This window comes from Hordeum vulgare, chromosome 3H (assembly GCF_904849725.1).
Source record: "Hordeum vulgare subsp. vulgare chromosome 3H, MorexV3_pseudomolecules_assembly, whole genome shotgun sequence".
NCBI classification, from domain to species: domain Eukaryota; kingdom Viridiplantae; phylum Streptophyta; class Magnoliopsida; order Poales; family Poaceae; genus Hordeum; species Hordeum vulgare.
The window spans coordinates 620,829,329-620,848,198 of record NC_058520.1 but is presented as its reverse complement, the minus strand read 5'-3'; positions in this window follow the sequence as shown (position 1 = coordinate 620,848,198).

Here is an 18,870-nt window from a genome sequence, read left to right as displayed (position 1 = left end):
TTTTAAAATAGATTGCTACAGATTGTTTTACTTAGCAGTTTGCTGACATAGTTTTGTTTTATACTTATCGTAGAGTTTTCATGGCTTATATTAGTGGATATAAATTGTGGAAATGATAGTATAAAGTACCTAATGTTTGAAAATTATAATGCAACTTGTCTTGGCAGTACATGAAGTGTTGATTTATTCTTATTGTACTAAGCTATCTCATAAGTTCTTTTCAAGTTTTGTGTGGATGAAATTTTTGAGACTTAGGTGAAACCGGGATATGAGAGGATTGAACGAGATACAAAAGCTCAAGCTTGAAGATGCTAAGCGAGTTATTCTCAAGATGAGTTTTTATTCACGTGTCATTGCACGAGATAGGCTGGTAAGAAGGATGCCCAGTCTTATATAATACAAAAAAGTAAACAAGAACTCCCCCTAGTGAAAAGTGAAAAATACGCAGAAAACAACAACTCGCACTAGGCACTGGGTCAATAGGTTAGTGCTCAAAAATAATATAAATTGTAAATAAATACCCTAAAAGTATTCTAGAATGATAATATATCGGCAAGGAACAATAAAAAATTATAGATACGTTGGATGTATGAGAGCTCTAGATGGCCTCCCGTCAAAACAGAGATTGGCGACAACGTAGAAAGTGTTTTGGGACTCCTTATTATGTTTTTAATGTAGACGAGAATTTATAAACCAAAGAACGGAATCGGGAGGGTGATGACCCACAAATATAGGGGATCAATCGTAGTCCTTTCGATAAGTAAGAGTGTCGAATCCAACGAGGAGCAGAAGGCTGTGATAAACGGTTTTCAGCAAGGTAATAATTGCAAGCACTGAAAGTAGCGGTAACAAGTGATGGTGTAGTGAGGTGAAACGTAGCAAGCGAAAAGTAACAAGTAACAAGTAGTAGCAATGGTACAGCAAGTAGCCCAATCCCTTTTGTAGCAAGGGACAAGCCTGAACAAAGTCTTATAGGAGGATAAACGCTCCCGAGGACACACGGGAATTTCTATCATGCTAGTTTCATCATGTTCATGTGATTCACGTTCGTTACTTTGATAGTTTGATGTGTGGGTGGACCAACGCTTGGGTACTGCCCTTAATTGGACAAGCATCCCACTTATGATTAACCTCTCTCGCAAGCATCCGCAACTACAAAAGAAGAATTAAGACAACGTCTAACCATAACATTAAACTAGTGGATCCAAATCAGCCCCTTACGAAGCAACACATAGACTGGGGTTTAAGCTTCTATCACTCCAGCAACCCATCATCTACTTACTACTCTCCAATGCCTTCCTCTAGGCCCAAATATGGTGAAGTGTTATGTAGTCGACGTTCACATAACACCACTAGAGAAAAAACAACATACATCATATCAAAATACCGAACGGATATCAAATTCACATGACTATTATCAGCATGACTTATCTCATGTCCTCAGGAACAAAAGTTGTTGGGGAACGTCGCATGGGAAACAAAAATTTTCCTACGCGCACGAAGACCTATCATGGTGATGTCCATCTACGAGAGGGGATGAGTGATCTACGTACCCTTGTAGATCGTACAGCAGAAGCGTTGGTGAACGCGGTTGATGTAGTGGAACGTCCTCACGTCCCTCGATCCGCCCCGCGAACAATCCCGCGATCAGTCCCACGATCTAGTACCGAACGGACGACACCTCCGCGTTCAGCACACGTACAGCTCGACGATGATCTCGGCCTTCTAGATCCAGCAAGAGAGACGGAGAGGTAGAAGAGTTCTCCGGCAGCGTGACGGCGCTCCGGAGGTTGGTGATGACCTTGTCTCAGCAGGGCTCCGCCCGAGCTCCGCAGAAACGCGATCTAGAGGAAAAACCGTGGAGGTATGTGGTCGGACTACCGTGGAGAAGTCGTCTCAAATCAGCCCTAAAACCTCCGTATATATAGGTGGGAGGGAGGGGACCTTGCCTTGGGGCTCAAGGAGCCCCAAGGGGGTCGGCCGAGCCAAAGGGGGGAAGACTCCTCCACCTCCTCTTGGACTTGGTTTGGTGGGAGGGAGTCCTTCCCTTCCTTCCCACCTCCTCTTTTTTTTCTCTTGATTTTCTCTTCTTGGCGCATAGGGCCCTTTTGGGCTGTCCCACCAGCCCACCAAGGGCTGGTGTGCCACCCTCAAGGCCTATGGGCTTCCCCGGGGTGGGTTGCCCCCCCGGTGAACTCCCGGAACCCATTCGTCATTCCCGGTACATTCCCGGTAACTCCGAAAACCTTTCCGGCAATCAAATGAGGTCATCCTATATATCAATCTTCATTTCCGGACCATTCCGGAAACCCTCGTGACGTCCGTGATCTCATCCGGGACTCCGAACAACATTCGGTAACCAACCATATAACTCAAATACGCATAAAACAACGTCGAACCTTAAGTGTGCACACCCTGCGGGTTCGGGAACTATGTAGACATGACCCGAGAGACTCCTCGGTCAATATCCAATAGCGGGACCTGGATGCTCATATTGGATCCTACATATTCTACGAAGATCTTATCGTTTGAACCTCAGTGCCAAGGATTCATATAATCCCGTATGTCATTCCCTTTGTCCTTCGGTATGTTACTTGCCCGAGATTCGATCGTCAGTATCCGTATACCTATTTCAATCTCGTTTACCGGCAAGTCTCTTTACTCGTTCCGTAACACAAGATCCCGCAACTTACACTAAGTCACATTGCTTGCAAGGCTTGTGTGTGATGTTGTATTACCGAGTGGGCCCCGAGATACCTCTCCGTCACACGGAGTGACAAATCCCAGTCTTGATCCATACTAACTCAACTAACACCTTCGGAGATACCTGTAGAGCATCTTTATAGTCACCCAGTTACGTTGCAATGTTTGATACACACAAAGCATTCCTCCGGTGTCAGTGAGTTATATGATCTCATGGTCATAGGAATAAATACTTGACACGCAGAAAACAGTAGCAATAAAAATGACACGATCAACATGCTACGTCTATTAGTTGTTGGAAATATGCCCTAGAGGCAATAATAAAATGGTTATTATCATATTTCCTTGTTCATGATAATCGTCTATCGTTCATGCTATAATTGTATTAACAGGAAACACTAATACATGTGTGAATGAATGGATCATAATGTGTCCCTAGCAAGCCTCTAGTTAGCTAGCTCGTTAGTCAATAGATGATCATGGTTTCCTGATCATGGACATTGGATGTCATTGATAACGGGATCACATCATTGGGAGAATGATGTGGTGGACAAGACCCAATCCTAAGCCTAGCACTAGATCGTATTGTTCGTATGCTAATGGTTTTCTAATGTCAAGTATCTTTTCCTTCGACCGTGAGATCGTGCAACTCCCGGATACCGTAGGAGTGCTTTGGGTGTATCAAACGTCACAACGTAACTGGGTGACTATAAAGGTGCACTACGGGTACCTCCGAAAGTGTCTGTTGGGTTGGCACGAATCGAGATCGGGATTTGTCACTCCGTGTGACGGAGAGGTATCTCTGGGCCCACTCGGTAGAACATCATCATGAGCTCAATGTGACTAAGGAGTTAGTCACACGATGACGTGCTACGGAACGAGTAAAGAGACTTACCAGTAACGAGATTGAACAAGGTATAGGTATACCGACGATCGAATCTCGGGCAAGTTCTATACCAACAGACAAAGGGAATCGTATACGGGATTGATTGAATCCTTGACATCGTGGTTCATCCGATGAGATCATCGTGGAGCTAGTGGGAGCCACCATGGGTATCCAGACCCCGCTGATGGTTATTGGCCAGAGAGGTGTCTCGGTCATGTCTGCCTGTCTCCCGAACCCGTAGGGTCTACACACTTAAGGTTCGGTGACGCTAGGGTTATAGGGAATTGTTGTACGAGGTTACCGAAAGTTGTTCGGAGTCCCGGATGAGATCCCGGACGTCACGAGGAGCTCCGGAATGGTCCGGAGGTAAAGATTGATATATAGGACGGATGGTTTCGGAGACCGGAAGTGTTTCGGGCATCACCGGTAACGTACCGGGACCACCGGGACCACCGGAGGTGGTCCCGGGGGACCACCGAAGGGGGGCTGCGACCCCAAGAGGTAAGATGGGCTAAGTGGGGGTGGGAACCAGCCCCTAGTTGGGCTGGTGCACCTCCCCACTCAGCCCATGGCGCAGGGGAAAGGAAAAGAAGGGGGGAACCCTAATTCAGGTGGGCCTTAGGCCCACCAGAGGGGTGCGCCACCCCTCCCCCTTGCCCTGGCCGCCACCCCTTCCCCATCTGAGGGCTGCCGCCACCCTTAGGGGTGGGAACCCTAAGGGCTGCGCCCCCTTCCCCTCCCCCTATATATAGATGAGGTCCGGGGCTGTTTGAGACACGGTTTAATCTCTCTCTCAGCGCAGCCCTGCTCCTCTCCCTCCTCCTCTCTGCCGGCGCTTGGCGAAGCCCTGCCGGGAGACCTCGTCTCTCCACCAACACCACGCCGTCGTGTTGCTGGTCTTCTTCCCCAACCTCTCCCTCCTCCTTGCTGGATCAAGGTGCGGGAGACGTCACCAGGGCTGCACGTGTGTTGAACGCGGAGGTGCCGTTGTTCGGCACTAGATCGGAATCGCTGCGAGTACGACTCCATCAACCGCGTTATAGCAACGCTTCCGCTTAGCGATCTTCAAAGGTACGAAGATGCTCTTACCCCTCTCTCGTTGCTGGTCTCTCCATAGGAAGATCTGAATATGCGTAGGAAAATTTTGAATTTATGCTACGTTACCCAACAGTGGTATCAGAGCCAGGTTTTTCTATGCGTAGATTCTATGCACGAGTAGAACACAAAAGTTGTGGGCGATGGTTTGTCAATTTGCTTGCCGTTACTAGTCTTATTCTTTTCCGGCGGTATTGTGGGATGAAGCGGCCCGGACCGACCTTACACGTACGCTTACGTGAGACTGGTTCCACCGACAGACATGCACATCGTGCATAAAGGTGGCTAGCGGGTGTCTGTCTCTCCTACTCTAGTCGGATTGGATTTGATGAAAAGGGTCCTTATGAAGGGTAAATAGCTTTGGCATATCATCGTTGTGGCTGTCACGTAGGTAAGAAGGCGTTCTTGCTAGAAACCCAAATCAGCCACGTAAAACTTGCAACAACAATTAGAAGACGTCTAACTTGTTTTTGCAGGGTTTGACATGTGATGTGATATGGCCAAAGTTGTGATGTTGCATGTATGATGTATGAGATGATCATGTTATTGTAATAGGTTTCACGACTTGCATGTCGATGAGTATGACAACCGGCAGGAGCCATAGGAGTTGTCTTAATTTATTGTATGAGATGCAACGCCATGTGCTTGCTACTTTTACTTCATTGCTAACGGTTAGCCATAGTAGTAGTGATAGTACTAGTTGGCGTGACGACTTCACGGAGACACGATGATGGAGATCATGATGATGGAGATCATGGTGTCACGCCGGTGACGATGATGATCATGCGATGCCTGAAGATGGAGATCGAATGAGCAAAGATGATAATGGCCATATCATGTCACTATATGATTGCATTGTGATGTTTATCATGTTTTACATCTTATTGCTTAGAACGACGGTAGCATAATAAGATGATCCCTCCTAAAATTTCGAGAACGTATTCCCCTAAGTGTGCACCGTTGCGAAGGTTCGTTGTCTCGAAGCACCACGTGATGATCGGGTGTGATAGATTCTAACGTTCGCATACAACGGGTGTAAGCCAGATTTACACACGCAAAACACCTAGGTTGACTCGGCGAGCTTAGCATGTACAAACATGACCTCGAATACAAGAGACCGAAAGGTCGAACATGAGTCGTATGGTTGAATACGATCAGCATGAGTTGCTCACCATGGTGACTAGTCCGTCTCACGTGATGATCGGACACGGGTTAGTCAACATGGATCATGTAACACTTAGATGACTAGAGGGATGTCGATTTAAGTGGGAGTTCATACTTAATTTGATTAAATGAACTTAATTGTCATGAACTTAGTCTAAAAGTTGTCTTTATAAATATTGTAGATGTCCAACGTCAACCTCAACTTCAACGCATTCCTAGAGAAAAACAAGCTGAAAGATGATGGTAGCAACTATGCGGACTGGGTTCGCAACTTGAAGCTCATCCTTGAAGCAGCTAAAAAGGCTTATGTCCTTAATGCGCCGCTAGGTGACCCTCCCGCTCTCGCAGCAGCGCAGGACGTTCTAAACGTCTGGCAAGCGCGGAGTGATGACTACTCTCTGGTCAGGTGTGGCATGTTATACAGTTTAGAAACGGGGCTCCAAAGACGTTTTGAGCAACACGGGGCATATGAGATGTTCCAAGAGCTGAAGCTAGTTTTTCAAGCTCATGCCCGTGTCGAGAGATATGAAGTCTCCGACAAGTTCTTCAGCTGTAAGATGGAGGAGAACAGTTCTGTCAGTGAGCACATACTCAAAATGTCTGGGTTACACGGTCGTCTGACTTCACTTGGAGTCGAACTTCCGGATGATGCTATCATTGACAGAATCCTCCAGTCTCTCCCACCAAGCTACAAAGGCTTTGTGCTTAACTACAACATGCAAGGGATGGAGAAAACCATTCCCGAGTTGTACTCGATGCTCAAGTCTGCAGAAGCAGAAATCAAGAAGGAGCATCAAGTGTTGATGGTCAACAAGACCACTAGTTTCAAGAAAGGTAGGGGTAAGAAGAACTTCAAGAAAGACGGCAAAGCTGTTGCCGCGCCCGGTAAACCAGATGCCGGGAAGAAGAAAAAGAACGGACCCAAGCCTGAGACTGAGTGCTTCTACTGCAAAGGAAAAGGTCACTGGAAGCGCAACTGCCCCAAATACTTAGCGGACAAGAAGGCCAGCAACGTTAAAGGTATATGTGATATACATGTTATTGATGTGTACCTTACCAGCGCTCGTAGTAGCTCCTGGGTATTTGATACCGGTGCTGTTGCTCACATTTGCAACTCAAAGCAGGAACTGCGGAATAAGCGGAGACTGGCCAAGGACGAGGTGACGATGCGCGTCGGGAATGGTTCAAAGGTCGATGTGATCGCCGTCGGCACGCTACCTCTACATCTTCCGTCGGGATTAGTTTTAAACCTTAATAATTGTTATTTAGTACCAGCTTTAAGCATGAACATTGTATCAGGGTCTTGCTTAATGCGAGACGGCTACTCATTTAAGTCAGAGAATAATGGTTGTTCTATTTATATGAGTGATATGTTTTATGGTCATGCTCCGCTGGTGAATGGTTTATTCTTGATGAATCTCGATCGTGATGTTACACATATTCATAGTGTGAGTACCAAAAGATGCAAAGTTGATAATGATAGTCCCACATACTTGTGGCACTGCCGCCTTGGTCATATCGGCGTTAAGCGCATGAAAAAGCTCCATACTGATGGACTGCTAGAGTCTCTTGACTTCGAATCATTTGACACATGCGAACCGTGCCTCATGGGCAAGATGACCAAGACTCCATTCTCAGGAATAATGGAGAGAGCCACCGACTTATTGGAAATAATACATACTGATGTGTGTGGTCCAATGAACGTTGAAGCTCGCGGTGGTTATCGTTATGTTCTCACTCTCACCGATGATTTGAGTAGGTATGGGTATATCTACTTGATGAAGCACAAATCTGAGACGTTTGAAAAGTTCAAGGAATTTCAGAGTGAGGTTGAGAATCAACGTGACAGAAAGATTAAATGTCTACGATCTGATCGTGGAGGAGAATATTTGAGTCACGAGTTTGGCACACACCTAAGAAAGTGTGGAATCGTTTCACAACTAACGCCGCTTGGCACACCGCAGCGCAACGGAGTGTCTGAACGTCGTAATCGCACCTTATTAGATATGGTACGATCTATGATGTCTCTCACCGACTTACCGCTATCATTTTGGGGATACGCATTAGAAACTGCAGCATTCACTTTAAATAGGGCACCGTCTAAATCCGTTGAGACGACACCATATGAACTATGGTTTGGCAAGAAACCTAAGTTGTCGTTTCTTAAAGTTTGGGGCTGCGATGCTTATGTGAAGAAACTTCAACCAGAAAAGCTCGAACCCAAAGCGGAGAAATGCGTATTCATAGGATACCCTAAGGAAACTATTGGGTATACCTTCTATCTTAGATCCGAAGGTAAAACCTTTGTTGCCAAGAATGGATCCTTTCTAGAGAAAGAGTTTCTCTCGAAAGAAGTAAGTGGGAGGAAGGTAGAACTTGATGAGGTAATTACACCCCCTCTCGAACAGGAAAGTAGCGCAGCGCAAGAAGTTGTTCCTGTGGTGCCTACACCGACTGAAGAGGAAGTTAATGATGATGATCATGAAGCTTCGGATCAAGTTACTACTGAACCACGAAGGTCCAAAAGGGTACGCTCCGCGCCAGAGTGGTACGGCAACCCTGTGATGGAAATCATGTTGTTAGACAACGGTGAACCTTCGAACTATGAAGAAGCGATGGCGGGCCCGGATTCCAACAAATGGCTTGAGGCCATGAAATCCGAGATAGGATCCATGTATGAGAACAAAGTATGGACTTTGGTGGACTTGCCCGATGAACGGCGAGCCATAGAAAATAAATGGATCTTCAAGAAGAAGACTGATGCAAACGGTAATGTAACCGTTTACAAAGCTCGACTTGTCGCAAAGGGTTTTCGACAAATTCAAGGAGTTGACTACGAAGAGACTTTCTCTCCCGTAGCGAAGCTGAAATCAGTCCGAATCATGTTAGCAATTGCCGCCTTTTATGATTATGAAATTTGGCAAATGGACGTCAAAACAGCGTTCCTTAACGGGAATCTTAAGGAAGAGTTGTATATGATGCAACCAGAAGGTTTTGTCGATCCTAAAGGTGCTAACAAAGTATGCAAGCTCCAGCGCTCCATCTATGGGCTGGTGCAAGCATCTCGGAGTTGGAACATTCGCTTTAATGAGGTGATTAAAGCGTTTGGGTTCATACAGGTTTACGGAGAAGCCTGTCTGTACAAGAAAGTGAGTGGGAGCTCTGTAGCTTTCCTCGTACTATATGTGGATGACATATTATTGATGGGGAATGATATAGAGATGTTGGAGAGCATAAAGGCCTATTTGAACAAGAGTTTTTCAATGAAGGACCTTGGAGAAGCTGCATACATATTAGGCATCAAGATCTATAGAGATAGATCGAGACGCCTCATAGGTCTTTCGCAAAGTACATACCTTGACAAGATACTGAAGAAGTTCAATATGGAAAACTCAAAGAAAGGGTTCTTGCCAGTTTTGCAAGGTATGAGATTGAGTAAGACTCAGTCGCCGACCACGGCAGCAGATAGAGAGAAGATGAGTTCTGTCCCCTACGCTTCAGCCGTGGGCTCTCTAATGTATGCCATGCTGTGTACCAGACCTGATATAAACCTTGCGATAAGCTTGGTAGGGAGGTACCAAAGCAATCCCGGTGCGGAACACTGGACAGCGGTCAAGAATATCCTTAAGTACCTGAAAAGGACTAAGGAAATGTTTCTCGTTTATGGAGGTGACGAAGAGCTCGTCGTAAAGGGTTACGTCGATGCTAGCTTCGACACAGATCCGGATGACTCTAAGTCACAAACCGGATACGTATATGTGTTGAATGGTGGGGCAGTGAGCTGGTGCAGCAGCAAGCAAGAAGTCGTGGCAGCATCTACATGTGAAGCGGAGTACATAGCTGCTTCAGAAGCGGCTCATGAAGGAATTTGGATGAAGGAGCTCATCACCGACCTTGGAGTGGTTCCAAGCGCGTCGGGTCCTATGACACTCTTCTGTGATAACACTGGAGCCATTGCCATAGCCAAAGAGCCCAGGTTTCACCGGAAGACGAAGCACATCAAGCGCCGCTACAACTCCATCCAGGACCATGTCCAAACTGGAGTGATAGATATTTGTAAAGTACACACGGATCTGAATATTGCAGACCCGTTGACTAAACCTCTTCCACGAGCAAAACATGATCAGCACCATAATGCTATGGGTGTTCGATACATCACAATGTAACTAGATTATTGACTCTAGTGCAAGTGGGAGACTGTTGGAAATATGCCCTAGAGGCAATAATAAAATGGTTATTATCATATTTCCTTGTTCATGATAATCGTCTATCGTTCATGCTATAATTGTATTAACAGGAAACACTAATACATGTGTGAATGAATGGATCATAATGTGTCCCTAGCAAGCCTCTAGTTAGCTAGCTCGTTAGTCAATAGATGATCATGGTTTCCTGATCATGGACATTGGATGTCATTGATAACGGGATCACATCATTGGGAGAATGATGTGGTGGACAAGACCCAATCCTAAGCCTAGCACTAGATCGTATTGTTCGTATGCTAATGGTTTTCTAATGTCAAGTATCTTTTCCTTCGACCGTGAGATCGTGCAACTCCCGGATACCGTAGGAGTGCTTTGGGTGTATCAAACGTCACAACGTAACTGGGTGACTATAAAGGTGCACTACGGGTACCTCCGAAAGTGTCTGTTGGGTTGGCACGAATCGAGATCGGGATTTGTCACTCCGTGTGACGGAGAGGTATCTCTGGGCCCACTCGGTAGAACATCATCATGAGCTCAATGTGACTAAGGAGTTAGTCACACGATGACGTGCTACGGAACGAGTAAAGAGACTTACCAGTAACGAGATTGAACAAGGTATAGGTATACCGACGATCGAATCTCGGGCAAGTTCTATACCAACAGACAAAGGGAATCGTATACGGGATTGATTGAATCCTTGACATCGTGGTTCATCCGATGAGATCATCGTGGAGCTAGTGGGAGCCACCATGGGTATCCAGACCCCGCTGATGGTTATTGGCCAGAGAGGTGTCTCGGTCATGTCTGCCTGTCTCCCGAACCCGTAGGGTCTACACACTTAAGGTTCGGTGACGCTAGGGTTATAGGGAATTGTTGTACGAGGTTACCGAAAGTTGTTCGGAGTCCCGGATGAGATCCCGGACGTCACGAGGAGCTCCGGAATGGTCCGGAGGTAAAGATTGATATATAGGACGGATGGTTTCGGAGACCGGAAGTGTTTCGGGCATCACCGGTAACGTACCGGGACCACCGGGACCACCGGAGGTGGTCCCGGGGGACCACCGAAGGGGGGCTGCGACCCCAAGAGGTAAGATGGGCTAAGTGGGGGTGGGAACCAGCCCTTAGTTGGGCTGGTGCGCCTCCCCACTCAGCCCATGGCGCAGGGGAAAGGAAAAGAAGGGGGGAACCCTAATTCAGGTGGGCCTTAGGCCCACCAGAGGGGTGCGCCACCCCTCCCCCTTGCCCTGGCCGCCACCCCTTCCCCATCTGAGGGCTGCCGCCACCCTTAGGGGTGGGAACCCTAAGGGCTGCGCCCCCTTCCCCTCCCCCTATATATAGATGAGGTCCGGGGCTGTTTGAGACACGGTTTAATCTCTCTCTCAGCGCAGCCCTGCTCCTCTCCCTCCTCCTCTCTGCCGGCGCTTGGCGAAGCCCTGTCGGGAGACCTCGTCTCTCCACCAACACCACGCCGTCGTGTTGCTGGTCTTCTTCCCCAACCTCTCCCTCCTCCTTGCTGGATCAAGGTGCGGGAGACGTCACCAGGGCTGCACGTGTGTTGAACGCGGAGGTGCCGTTGTTCGGCACTAGATCGGAATCGCTGCGAGTACGACTCCATCAACCGCGTTATAGCAACGCTTCCGCTTAGCGATCTTCAAAGGTACGAAGATGCTCTTACCCCTCTCTCGTTGCTGGTCTCTCCATAGGAAGATCTGAATATGCGTAGGAAAATTTTGAATTTATGCTACGTTACCCAACATTAGTTTGGGTCTAGTCCATCACGTGATTCTCCTAATGACGTGATCCAGTTATGAAGCAACAACACCTTGTTCATAATCAGAAGACACCGACTATCTTTGATCAACTGGCTAGCCAACTAGAGGCTTGCTAGGGACGGTGTTTTGTCTATGTATCCACACATGTAAATGAGTCTTCATACAATACAATTATAGCATGGATAATAAACGATTATCTTGATACAGGAATTATAATGATAACTATATTTATTATTGCCTCTAGGGCATAATTCCAACAGTGTCCCACTTGCACTAGAGTCAATAATCTAGCCCTCACATCACCATGTGAATTACATTGTAATAAATCTAACACCCATACAGTTCTGGTGTTGATCATGCTTTGGCCGTGGAAGAGGTTTAGTCAGCGGGTCTGCTACATTCAGATCCGTGTGCACTTTGCATATATTCACGTCCTCTCCCTCGACGTAGTCGCGGATGAGGTTGAAGCGTCGTTTGATGTGTCTGGTCTTCTTGTGAAACCGTGGTTCTTTTGCTAAGGCAATGGCACCCGTGTTATCACAGAACAAGGTTATTGGATTCAGTGCGCTTGGCACCACTCCAAGATCCGTCATGAACTACTTCATCCAGACACCCTCCTTAGCCGCCTCCGAGGCAGCCATGTATTCCGCTTCACATGTAGAATCTGCTACGACGCTTTGCTTGGAACTGCACCAGCTTACCGCACCCCCATTAAGAATAAATACGTATCCGGTTTGCGACTTAGAGTCGTCCGGATCTGTGTCAAAGCTTGCATCGACGTAACCTTTTACGGCGAGCTCTTCGTCACCTCCATACACGAGAAACATCTCCTTAGTCCTTTTCAGGTACTTCAGGATATTCTTGACCGCTGTCCAGTGATCCACTCCTGGATTACTCTGGAACCTACCTGCCATACTTATGGCCAGGCTAACATCCGGTCTAGTGCACAGCATCGCATACATGATAGAACCTATGGCTGAAGCATAGGGGACGGAGCGCATATGCTCTCTATCTTCATCAGTTTCTGGGCACTGAGTCTTACTCAATCTCGTACCTTGTAGAACTGGCAAGAACCCTTTCTTGGACTGTTCCATTTTGAACCTCTTCAAAACTTTATCAAGGTATGTGCTTTGTGAAAGTCCTATCAGGCGTTTTGATCTATCCCTATAGATCTTAATGCCTAGAATGTAAGCAGCTTCTCCTAGGTCCTTCATAGAGAAACTTTTATTCAAGTAACCTTTTATGCTCTCCAAAAACTCTATGTTGTTTCCAATCAGTAATATGTCATCCACATATAATATTAGAAACGCCACAGAGCTCCCACTCACTTTCTTGTAAATACAAGATTCTCCAACCACTTGTATAAACCCAAACGCTTTGATCACTTCATCAAAGCGTTTGTTCCAACTCCGAGATGCTTGCACCAGTCCATAAATGGATCGCTGGAGCTTGCATACCTTGTTAGCATTCTTAGGATCGACAAAACCTTCGGGTTGTATCATATACAACTCTTCCTTAAGGAAACCGTTGAGGAACGCCGTTTTGACATCCATCTGCCAGATTTCATAATCGAAAAATGCAGCTATTGCTAACATGATTCTGACGGACTTAAGCATCGCTACAGGTGAGAATGTCTCATCGTAGTCAACTCCTTGAACTTGTGAAAAACCCTTTGCCACAAGTCGAGCTTTATAAACGGTCACATTGCCGTTAGCGTCCGTCTTCCTCTTAAAGATCCATTTGTTCTGAATAGCCTTGCGGCCTTCAGGTAGTACCTCCAAAGTCCACACTTTGTTCTCATACATGGATCCTATCTCGGACTTCATGGCTTCTAGCCATTTGTTGGAATCTGGGCCCACCATTGCTTCCTCATAATTTGCAGGTTCATTGTTGTCTAACAACATGATTGATAAGACGGGATTGCCGTACCACTCTGGAGCAGCACGTGGTCTCGTCGACCTGCGTGGTTCGACAGAAACTTGCACTGGAGTTTCATGATCATCATCATTAACTTCCTCCTCAACCGGCGTCGCAACGACAGAGGTTTCCCCTTGTCCTGTGCCACCATTTAGAGGAATAAGAGGTTCGACAACCTCGTCAAGTTCTATCTTCCTCCCACTCAATTCTCTCGAGAGAAACTCCTTCTCGAGAAAAGCTTCGTTTTTAGCAACAAACACTTTGCCCTCGGATTTGAGATAGAAGGTGTACCCAACTGTCTCTTTTGGGTAACCTATGAAGACGCACTTTTTCGCTTTGGGTTCCAGCTTTTCAGGCTGAAGCTTTTTGACATAAGCATCACATCCCCAAACTTTAAGAAACGACAACTTTGGCCTTTTGCCATACCACAGTTCGTATGGTGTCGTCTCAACGGATTTTGATGGTGCCCTATTTAAAGTGAATGCACTGTTTCTAATGCATAACCCCAAAACGATAACGGCAAATCAGTAAGAGACATCATAGATCGCACCATCTCTAATAGAGTACGATTACGACGTTCGGACACACCATTACGCTGTGGTGTTCCAGGCGGTGTTAACTGTGAAACAATTCCACATTGTCTTAAGTGAGTACCAAACTCGAAACTCAGATATTCACCCCCACGATCAGACCGTAGGAACTTGATCTTCTTGTTACGATGATTTTCCACTTCACTCTGAAATTGCTTGAACTTTTCAAATGTTTCGGACTTGTGCCTCATCAAGTAGATATAACCGTATCTACTTAAATCGTCAGTGAAGGTGAGAAAATAACGATATCCGCCGCGTGCCTCCACGCTCATCGGACCACACACATCGGTATGTATGATTTCCAACAAGTCACTTGCACGCTCCATTGTTCCGGAGAACGGAGTCTTAGTCATCTTGCCCATGAGGCATGGTTCGCACGTGTCAAGTGAATCAAAGTCAAGTGACTCCAAAAGTCCACCAGCATGGAGTTTCTTCATGCGCTTTACACCAATATGACCTAAGCGGCAGTGCCACAAAAATATGGCGCTATCATTGTCAACTCTAACTCTTTTGGTCTCAATGTTATGTATATGCGTATCGCTATCAAGATTCAATATGAACAATCCTCTCACATTGGGTGCATGACCATAAAAGATGTTACTCATAGAAATAGAACAACCATTATTCTCTGACTTAAAAGAGTAACCGTCTCGCAATAAACAAGATCCAGATATAATGTTCATGCTCAACGCAGGCACTAAATAACAATGATTTAAGTTCATCACTAATCCTGACGGTAACTGAAGTGACACTGTGCCGACGGCGATTGCATCAACCTAGGAACCATTTCCTACGCGCATCATCACTTCATCTTTCGCCAGCCTTCGTCTATTCCGCAGTTCCTGTTTTGAGTTGCAAATATGAGCAACAGAACCGGTATCGAATACCCAGGCACTACTACGAGAGCCGGTTAAGTACACATCAATAACATGTATATCAAATATACCTGATTTTTCTTTGCCCGCCTTCTTATCTGCCAGATACTTGGGGCAATTGCGCTTCCAGTGACCCATACCTTTGCAATAGTAACACTCCGTTTCAGGCTTAGGTCCAGCTTTGGGTTTCTTCGTCGGATTGGCAACAGGCTTGCCGCTCTTCTTCGAATTTCCCTTCTTGCCTTTGCCGTTTCTCTTGAAACTAGTGGTCTTATTCACCATCAACACTTGATGCTCTTTACGGAGTTCAGACTCTGCGACTTTCAGCATCGCAAACAACTCGTCGGGAGACTTGTTCATCCCTTGCATGTTGTAGTTCAACACAAAGCCTTTATAGCTTGGCGGCAGTGATTGAAGGATTCTGTCACTGATAGATTCTTGCGGGAGTTCAATCCCCAGCTCAGCTAGACGGTTTGAGTACCCAAACATTTTGAGCACATGTTCACTGACAGATGAGTTTTCCTCCATCTTGCAAGCATAGAATTTATCGGAGGTCTCATACCTCTCGATCCGGGCGTTCTTCTGAAAGATAAACTCCAACTCCTGGAACATCTCAAATGCTCCATGACGCTCAAAGCGACGTTGAAGTCCCGGTTCTAAGCCATACAAGACTGCACATTTAACTATTGAGTAGTCCTCCTTACGTGCTAACCAAGCGTTCTTAACATCCTGATCAGCCGTAGCGGGTGGTTCATCTGCTAACGCAGCATTACGGACATAATCCTTCTTCCCAGCTTGTAAGATTAGCTTAAGATTACGAGCCCAGTCTACAAAGTTGCTTCCATCATCTTTCAACTTAGCTTTCTCTAGGAACGTATTAAAAATCAGGATGACTGTCGCGTGAGCCATGATCTACAACACAAATATATTCAAAGTGGACTTAGACTATGTTCAAGATAATTAGAGTTTAACTTAATCAAATTAATCGCTAAACTCTCACTCAAAAAGTACATCTCTCTAGTCATTTGAGTGGTTCATGATCCACTTACACTAGCTCAAGTCCGATCATCACGTGAGTTGAGTATAGTTTCAGTGGTAAGCATCCCTATGCTAATCATATCATCTATATGATTCATGATCGACCTTTCGGTCTCATGTGTTCCGAGGCCATGTCTGGACATGCTAGGCTCGTCAAGCTTAACCCGAGTGTTCCGCGTGCGCAACTTTTTTGCACCCGTTGTATGTGAACGTTGAGTCTATCACACCCGATCATCACGTGGTGTCTCGAAACGACGAACTGGGGAGAACACAATTTCGTCTTGAAATTTTAGTGAGAGATCACCTCATAATGCTACCATTGTTCTAAGCAAAATAAGGTGCATAAAAGGATTAACATCACATGCAATTCATAAGTGACATGATATGGCCATCATCACGTGCTTCTTGATCTCCATTGCCAAAGCACCGGCACGATCTTCTTGTCACCGGCGCCACACCATGATCTCCATCAACGTGTTGCCATCGGGGTTGTCGTGCTACTCATGCTATTACTACTAAAGCTACATCCTAGCAAAATAGTAAACGCATCTGCAAGCACAAACGTTAGTATAAAGACAACCCTATGGCTCCTGCCGGTTGCCGTACCATCGACGTGCAAGTCGATATTTCTATTACAACATGATCATCTCATACATCCAATATATCACATCACATCGTTGGCCATATCACATCATAAGCATACCCTGCAAAAACAAGTTTGACGTCCTCTAATTTTGTTGTTGCATGTTTTACGTGGTGACCATGGGTATCTAGTAGGATCGCATCTTACTTACGCAAACACCACAACGGAGATATATGAGTTGCTATTTAACCTCATCCAAAGACCTCCTCGGTCAAATCCGATTCAACTAAAGTTGGAGAAACCGACACTTGCCAGTCATCTTTGAGCAACGGAGTTACTCGTAACGATGAAACCAGTCTCTCTTAAGCGTACGAGTAATGTCGGTCCAAGCCGCTCCAATCCAACAATACCGCGGAATCAAGAAAAGACTAAGGAGGGCAGCAAAACGCACATCACCGCCCATAAAAACTTTTGTGTTCTACTCGAGAAGACATCTACGCATGAACCTAGCTCTGATACCACTGTTGGGGAACGTCGCATGGGAAACAAAAAATTTCCTACGCGCACGAAGACCTATCATGGTGATGTCCATCTACGAGAGGGGATGAGTGATCTACGTACCCTTGTAGATCGTACAGCAGAAGCGTTAGTGAACGCGGTTGATGTAGTAGAACGTCCTCACGTCCCTCGATCCGCCCCGCGAACAATCCCGCGATCAGTCCCACGATCTAGTACCGAACGGACGGCACCTCCGCGTTCAGCACACGTACAGCTCGACGATGATCTCGGCCTTCTTGATCCAGCAAGAGAGAAGGAGAGGTAGAAGAGTTCTTCGGCAGCGTGACGGTGCTCCGGAGGTTGGTGATGACCTTGTCTCAGCAGGGCTCCGCTCGAGCTCCGCAGAAACGCGATCTAGAGGAAAAACCGTGGAGGTATGTGGTCGGGCTGCCATGGAAAAGTCGTCTCAAATCAGCCCTAAAACCTCCGTATATATAGGTGGGAGGGAGGGGACCTTGCCTTGGGGCTCAAGGAGCCCCAAGGGGGTCGGCCGAGCCAAAGGGGGGAAGACTCCCCCCCCCCCAAACCGAGTTGGACTTGGTTTGGTGGGAGGGAGTCCTTCCCTTCCTTCCCACCTCCTCTTTTTTTTTTCTTTTCTCTTGATTTTCTCTTCTTGGCGCATAGGAGCCTTTTGGGCTGTCCCACCAGCCCACTAAGGGCTGGTGTGCCACCCTCAAGGCCTATGGGCTTCCCCGGGGTGGGTTGCCCCTCCCGGTGAACTCCCGGAACCCATTCGTCATTCCCGGTACATTCCCGGTAACTCCGAAAACCTTTCCGGTAATCAAATGAGGTCATCCTATATATCAATCTTCGTTTTCGGACCATTCCGGAAACCCTCGTGATGTCCGTGATCTCATCCGGGACTCCGAACAACATTCGGTAACCAACCATATAACTCAAATACGCATAAAACAACGTCGAACCTTAAGTGTGCAGACCCTGCGGGTTCGAGAACTATGTAGACATGACCCGAGAGACTCCTCGGTCAATATCCAATAGCGGGACCTGGATGCCCATATTGGATCCTACATATTCTACGAAGATCTTATCGTTTGAACCTCAGTGCCAAGGATTCATATAATCCCGTATGTCATTCCCTTTGTCCTTCGGTATGTTACTTGCCCGAGATTCGATCGTCAGTATCCGTATACCTATTTCAATCTCGTTTACCGGCAAGTCTCTTTACTCGTTCCGTAACACAAGATCCCTCAACTTACACTAAGTCACATTGCTTGCAAGGCTTGTGTGTGATGTTGTATTACCGAGTGGGCCCCGAGATACCTCTCCGTCACACGGAGTGACAAATCCCAGCCTTGATCCATACTAACTCAACTAACACCTTCGGAGATACCTGTAGAGCATCTTTATAGTCACCCAGTTACGTTGCGACGTTTGATACACACAAAGCATTCCTCCGGTGTCAGCGAGTTATATGATCTCATGGTCATAGGAATAAATACTTGACACGCAGAAAACACTAGCAA